The sequence below is a fragment of the Alligator sinensis genome, unplaced genomic scaffold (assembly GCF_000455745.1).
Source record: "Alligator sinensis unplaced genomic scaffold, ASM45574v1 scaffold218_1, whole genome shotgun sequence".
NCBI lineage: Eukaryota > Metazoa > Chordata > Crocodylia > Alligatoridae > Alligator > Alligator sinensis.
The window spans coordinates 2477947-2486107 of record NW_005842083.1 but is presented as its reverse complement, the minus strand read 5'-3'; positions in this window follow the sequence as shown (position 1 = coordinate 2486107).

The window sequence follows — 8161 nt, the reverse complement described above, 5'->3', positions numbered from 1 at the left end:
TAGGTGCAGGGGTTTCTGGAAAACTACACCTCAAGCTGCTGACAAGCAAAACTTGTGACCTGTGTGACTGTGTGTGTGTGTTAAGGTTTGCCCTCACTGGTGTTGAAGCCTCTACATGACACGGTAGTGTGCCCCAATGAGGTCTCCTCCTCCCCTACAGCCTCAGTCCAGTCCACCACTTTAAATGACAACAGGTAATAACTTAGTGAGCAGCACAGTAGCACCAGCATCTCAGGCAGTCAAACAGTCACAGTCAATATCAGAGCAGTCCTTCCTCCCTCTTCCCCCACCTCCCCGTACTTTCTGTTTCAGTGCAGGCAAGCCCAGCTTCAGCTTCGAAACTTGAAACGTTTCAAAACTTTCAAAATGTTTTGACTGCCCTCATTTTGTTTTGAGGCTGTTTCGAAGCCCTTTGTTTAATTTTGATGTTGCTGTTTTGAGCTTGAAATGAGTCGAAACAACATTAAAACAAAACAGCCAGTGAAATTTTGCACAGCCCTACTGTGCACTAAAGAACTTGGCCATAGGATAGTACTTGTATTTACAAGTACTAACTTATGGTGGAATAAATTAGTTTCCTGAGGTATAATAGGACCACATGTGTAGAAGCAGCGATTTTACTGCACAACTAATTAGGCATCTCGGCAATAAATGTCTTGTATAGATGCACTCACTAAATATTAATATAGAGCCTGATCAAACAACACTGAAGTCAATAGGTATTTTGCTACTGATTTAAATAGAAGTAGGATCAGGTTCCTAATGATCAAGTAAAATATGCATAGTGTAAAATGAAAAATAGAACTATTATGTACTAGAGTTACTCAATCTATATGTCAAATAGGATTTGGATGAAGGCAAATATATAATACAAGAAAAATCATATGGTGTAGTAAATGGTGGACATTTTTTTCAAAGTAAAATAAATGTTCCTAAATGCACCTTTGTTTTCAGTTTATTGCTATGATTTGACTCTTTCACCAAGATTTTTCTTTGGGAAAAATACACCATCTGCCTGGTTAGTCTGTTTTCTTGGTAGGTTGCCCATTTAAGATCTTCTCATATCTGCTCTATTTCAAGTAATATAGTCATTAGGGACAGTCACATCTGCCATGCAGTATTATTTGAAAAGAAGTATTCTCTTGCTACCTTCTGTGCACTGAGATAATATACTGTCACCTTCATGACTGATAATTAATCTCTCTCCTTTAACATTTATCTTCCTTCATCAACATCACACTTATGGCTAAGGGGAGATAGGTGCCTATAAGTACCCTCAAGGCTTTTGAAATTTGTAGTCATCTGAAGCAGGGGGGCAGGGGAATTATACCATGGTCATTAAAGAGTTGTATATTTTCTAAGTTATATACAAAGGATATAGAGGACTTTTTTTTTTACTAATGGAATTCAGAGCTGCTTAGCTGTAGCCACAGCAATAGAATACACAGGAAGTCACATAGTTGTTCACATACTGTGCTATTTTGATGCAGTAAGGTTTTGCATTCTGTCAAGATAAGTATGCTTTTAACAATATAAACATTAACAGATACATTTCTAAGATCCTTAGTCTGGACTGGGTAATAATGATTCCCTACTTTCTTGTTTTTATAGATTTAAAAGACCTTCAAAAATAGAACGTTGTTGTTGTAGCTTAAAAATAGCTTCTCATGAAGAATTTATTTCCTCTGGTACTGTATTTTATACTACCTGAGTAGACTACTCAGACACATGGCATTATACTCATGTGTAGGGCAACCACATGTACAGGAGTGGCCAGGACAGTCCCAGATTTTGCAGGCCATCAGGGTGTCCCAAGCATTAGTGTAAACTGAAGCAAAAGTCCCAGATTTGGCTGCTACAGTCAGATGCCTGCAGTGCCCAGCTAGGCTCCTGATAAATAGAGGCTGGAGGTGGGAAGGGGTGAGGAGGGGGGCAAGCTGGACACTGCTCCTCCTGCTTGGGGTGAGGGATCAGCCAAGGTGAGGTGGGCCAGGGGAGGAGCTGGGGCTGGAGCTTGGGCACTGTGCAAGCGAGCCAGGATAGTCACCCACTGGTCAAGGCCTGGGCTGCACATGTTGGCTCCAGGCAGCTGATGGCAACAGGGAGGAGGGGCCACTCCCAACCAGATCTAGCCTGTCTACACAGGGAATGGAGCTCAGCTCTGGGCCTCTGTGCTGTCATGCCCCCACTGCCATCTGGGCTCCTGGGAGCTGTGCACTGAAGCAGGGTGTGCACGCACATGTTGGCCCACCCTCCTTGGAAGCCACAGGGTAAGGGTGTGTGTCCATTTGTGTGTGTGTGTGCTGTCCTGACCAGCCCCACTCCTGGGAACTGTGCCAAGGCTGTGTGCACACGTGTGTGTGTGTGTGTGTGTGTGTGTGTGTGTCCACCATGTTTTCCTGCCTGGCCCTGCTCCTGGGAGCCATGCAGGGAGGTGGGGGGCAGTGCACATGTGCACATGCTGTCCTAACTTGCCCTGCCATCGCGGCTTCCAGGAGCCATGGGATTGGTGGTGGGTGGGAAGTGTATGTGAACACGCACATGTGCTGTCCTGCCTCACTTCTGGGAGCCGTAGGGTCGGGGCTGTGTGTGCGCATGTGTGTGCATGCATGCCATCCCCTCCAGCCCTGCTCCTAGGATGGGGGGGGGGGTGTGCGCGTGTGTGTGTGCGCGTGTGTGTGTGTGCACATGTGTGTGTATGTGTGTGCGTGTGTGTACACACACGCCATGCTTTTCTACCTGGACCCACTCCTGGGGGTCCCCCATCCTAGATTTCCCTGAAATTATTATGGTGTGGTCACCCTACTCATTTTCTCCTACTCTGGAGAAAAGTAACTGGACTAATACTAAAACTGTAACAGAATGAAAAATATTCCACAAATATTCAGTGTTTTAAAAGTTTAAAAGTAAAGTAGGAGTGATTAAATATGACAACACATATATCATCATAAATATTTTACACTAAAAGAAAGAAAAGGTTAGAAATTCTATGGTCTAATATTTTTTTCTGCATAAGAAAGATTGGTTACACTAAGCTCTGGGTGTTGTTAACTTGACAAGACAGAAAAAAATGTATATCTTCCAAGGCCAGTTCTCAAGAAAAGTGAAGCCAAACTAGCTTTGAACAACATACAGTTGGTGTGAAATGATAATAAATGTAGCAGGAACAATATCAACCATAACCAAGAACTCAACCTTTCAGAAAACTAAAAAAAAAACTGATTAAAAAAAAATGGAAGTAACAAACATACTGAGTGAAATTCTAGCCCCATTGAGGTCAGTCATATAAGAATATTTGTCAGAAAAGGAGGGTTTTGATACCCACTCCAGCACAAATCTGTAATCCAGGCTCATAGAAGAGTCATATCAAGATTTCACACCAAACTTCAATTTCTGTATGTTCATCAGAGATAAGGATTTGCCATATTAATTGAGGGTATATAATAAGGAAGTTGAGTCCCACATTCCTTGTGAATAGCAGCAAATTTGTGAAGTATATGCTTTTAGGAAGTGGGTATACCTCTGGTATGGAAGCTACAGGCAAGGAAGACAAAAAAAAAAGACCCATCCCACTGGGCGGAAAACTCTTAAAACAAAGGGGCATGTTGGAAAACAAAGAGAGAAACAGATAAAACAAATGGAAAAAACAGAAAAACTTTAACACCTTTACATTTTGATTTAAGAGCTGAAGTAGATCACTGCTATGAAGCCAAAAGGAAAACAAAGAAATCATGAATTTTCACCTTTAATGACTTATCCCACATATTTAGTAAGTGTTTAGATATAGTCTTCATCTTCGCTTTATATTTGAAATGAAAGTAGAAATGACTAGAAATGGAAGTATTGCATTAATATTATGTCCTTTATGGACTTGAATTTCTATACCTCTTTGATTCAATATATATGTAATCGTCTTATTATTACTGTATTTTAAAGAATTACAGTCTCTTCAACTAAAAACCAGTTTATACAAGCTATTAATTGAAAAATTAACCAGTAGGAATATGATTAACAAAAATGGGGAAAAGTTCGGAATTTATCAGAGGTTATTTTTCATACTGCAAAAATATTCTAGAAAAATTAAACCAATAGTAAACCAACATCTGGAATTTAGTTAACTGGCATCTCAAAATTTGTGAGATTTGAAAATCAGGAAAACCAGAGTTGAAAATTGGGTCATCAGTGTGCATATTCTGAGATTGGTTATGAACAAAACTTTCTACTTCGTAGCACAAAAATATTAGGGTAGAGAGAGCTAGGTATATAGCTCATAAATGGCAGTTAGCCAAATAGTCTCACAATAACCACATTGCAGAAGAACATTGCTTTATTCAGGGGAAGGAAAGACATAAAGCTATAGCAATTATGTATATATCAATGCTTAGATTCCTGTACCCATTATGTCGCCTTTCTTTCTCTGGCAATGTGCAGGGACTGCAAAGGAACCACATTAAATCCCAGGTGTATTCCCTCAGTAATGGAACAATTGGAGTTGGCACGCATATCTGTATAGTGTGATTCCACATGGCAGCTAGAATCCCGGGGGACCAGTATGATAGGAGGAGAAGGGGGGGTTTCTCTATATGCTTCTGGGTGGTAATTTGATTTCTGCATCAATCCATCATGTAGCTGCATGACTGAAAACCCTCTCTTGTTGTTACTTTGGTTGTTTAAACCCTAGAATCTGAAAAAAGTCTTAGCAAATGTAGTACCATTGGGAATATAAGAAGGTTCCATGCTCTCCTGCAGGACAAAAAAGCTGAATCATACTTCACCCTTCCTTGCTTAAGTGGCAGTTGTGTTGAGTTGTTGGATTCTACTTACGCTTGCAAGCTACATTTGTGCTGTGCTTCCTGTCTGAGCTCAGAAAGTTTCTCTATGGATACATAGGCTGTAAGGCAGATGAGAATCACTTGGGAATGTATGAAACACCATGTAAGCCCCAAAACTTTATAGAATCATAGAAAATTAGGGTTGGAAGGAACTTCAGGTGGTCATCTAGTTCAGCCCCCTGTTCAAAGCAGGACTATCCCCAACTGGATCATCCCAGCAAAGGCTTTGTCTAACCAGGTCTTAAAAACTTTTAAGGATGAAGATTCCACCACCTCCCTGGGTAACCTGCTCCAGTGTTTTACTACCCTCCTAGTCAGAAAGTGTTTCCTAATATATAACCTAAACTTCCCTAGCTGCAACTTGAGACCATTACTCCGTCTTCTGTCATTTACTACCACTGAGAACAGTTTAGCTCCAGCCTCTTTGGAACCACCCTTCAGGTAGCAGAAGGCTGTTCTTAGATTTCCATGCCCCCCGCCCCAGTCTTTTCTTCTTCAGACTAAATTAGCCCAGTTCCCTCAGCCTCTCCTCCTAAATCATGTGCCACAACCCCCTCACCATTTTTGTTGCTCTCTACTAGACTCTCTCCAATTTGCCCACATCCTTTCTTGTAGTTGGGGGAAATGGGGGCTCGGGGTGGGGACTGGACACAGTACTCCAGATAATGGCCTCACCAGTGCTGAATACAGGGGAAGGGCAGGCAAGGTTCTTTAGGTGAATCTGATATCTTTTATTAGACCAACTTAAATAGATGGAAAAAAAATTTTAAGCAAGCTTTTGGGTTTAAAAACCCTTCGTCAAGCCGAGGAAGTTTCTGTAGTTGGTGTGTGGATGGAATGAAAAGTAAAGAAGCCAGAGGCTGGGGGGGTATGCATAGGGAATCAGTGAAGATGTAAATTGAGGAGTCAGTGGGTGAGAGACAGGTTGGGTGAGGGGGAGAGAAGGGGGGTGAAGAGTGGAGAGGTACCTGGGGAGTCAGATGTCAGGCAGGTGTGTCATAAATCCAATGTCTATATTTAGTCCATGATTTTTAGTATCCAGGGGGTGAAGAAGAGTTCATAGTCTCATCTCTCAGAAGTGTTTTGTAAGTTCCCTTTCAGGATTAGAACTGAGAGATTGGCGAGAGTGGTTTTCTTGTGAGGAGAAGAATCACTTCCTTCAATCTGCTGGCAATTTTCCTACTAATGCAGTCCAGTATGCTGTTAGCCTTCTTTGCAACAAGGACATGCTGTTGGTTCATATTCAGCTTATTGTCCACTGTAACCCCTAGGTTCCTTTCTGCAGAGCTGCTGCCCATCCACTAAGTTCCTAGCCTGTACGGGTGCATGGGATTGTTCTGCCCTAAGTGTAAGACTTTGCACTTTTCCTGATGAATTGCAGAAACACCTGGCCCTCACCCTCAGCGGAGCAGAAACTATTCAACTGATGTTTATCCACTTTGTCCAATGTGTATTAAATGCAAGGTGAAGAAAATCCACCAGGAAAGCAGAAGCTAAAATACTTGGCCCCTCCTTGTCAGGGTATATCTGTCTTATTGAACTACCCTCTTTTTAATTTGCTTTCCTTTTGGTCCTAGCAGACTAGCTTCAAGAGTAGGGCTACAAAGTACCCTAGGCAATGTTCAGCCCATGGCCTAGTAATAAGAGTTATTTGCTGGAAAATGGGAGACTGCAGATTCTATATGACTTCATGAGTGAAGGTGAGATCTAGAACTTGGGTCATCACATTCTCTGGAAAAATACCTATGAGGTTATTGGGTTAAAAGGTAACATATGACTTGTACACTGAGTTTTCCCCACTGCTTCATGCAATACCAATACCTAGTATTAAACAGCTACAAGGTTTCATAGTTTCATAGTTGGAAGGGACCTGAGCAGATCATCAAGTCCAACCCCCTGCCATGGCAGGAAAAAGTACTGGGGTCAAACGACCCCAGAAAGGCTTGCCCCCCTCTTAAAGCCCCCCCCGGGGTAGGAGCCAGCACCACTTCGCTTGGAAGTTGGCTCCAGGTCCTAGCCACCCTGACTGAAGTAGCGCCACCTGATGTCTAGTCTGAATCTACCCTCTGCCAGCTTGTGACTGTTATTTCTAGTCACTCCTGGTAGTGCTCGGGGGAACAGGGACTCCCTCAATGCCTGCTGGTGTCCTCTGATTAGTTTGTAACAAGCCACTAGATCCCCCCCCTCAGCCTTCTCTTGTGAAGGCTCAACAGGTTCAGGTTCCTTAGCCTCTCCTCATAGGGCCTGACCTGCTGCCCCCTGATCATGTGGGTGGCCCTCCTCTGGACCCTCTTGATGCTGTCCACATCCCTCCTGAAGTGCGGCGTCCAAAACTGGACACAGTACTCCAACTGTGGCCTGACCAGTGCCGCATAGAGGGGGAGGATCACCTCCTTGGACCTGCTCGAGATGCTTATAAGGTGTTATAAGATAGTAATTAATTCTTATAATACCCTGTGAAATTCACATTAGTATGCTTAGAAAGTTAAGTGATTTGCCCAAAGCTACCCTGGTTAATGATAGATTCAGGATGAGATCTCATGTGTTCTTAGTCCTTTATTCAGTTCATCAGAACATACTACCACACTCATCTAACCTTCATACACTCATGCAAATTCCAAATACTTAGTGAGAATAACCTATATAAACCAGTCTTAAAAAGCTTTATCAGAATGGACCAATTTATGTTATTGGGGTTCCTAAAAGGCACTGAAATCCATTATGGATCATAAGAAGGTGGACTGGAAGAGACCACATGAGGTCACGTAGGCCAGCCCCCTGCTCAACGCAGGATCCTGAGTAGACCATCCCAGCTAAGTGTTTGTCCAATTCAGCAGTTCACAAACCCTGACAGATTGTGCACCACCAATTTACAACCTTAAGTACCACCAGCAAATGTTTCAGTTTAACCTTAAGTGCCAACAGCAAATTTTTGTCATAGTCATTATAATAAATCTGTTAACGCGTACCACTGACAGGGTGTCTGCATACCACTGGTGGTATGTGTACCACAGATTGGGAACCACTGATGCTCTTGAAACTTCCAAGGATGAAGATTTTACAGTTTCTCTAGATAACCCGTTCCAATGCCTGACTACCCTCATAGTCAGGAAGTTCCTCTTAATCTCCAACCTAAATTTTCCCTGCTGAGGCCCACCTGCTCCCAGTCCTGTTTTCTATAGCCACAGAGCAAAATCCATCTCCATCTTGTCTTTAATTACCCGTTAGGTATTTGAAGGCCGTTATCAAACGCACCTGAGTCTTTTCTTCTGCAGAGTATATAACCCTGGTTCTTTCAGTCTTTCCTCATACATCATGCTTCTCAGGCT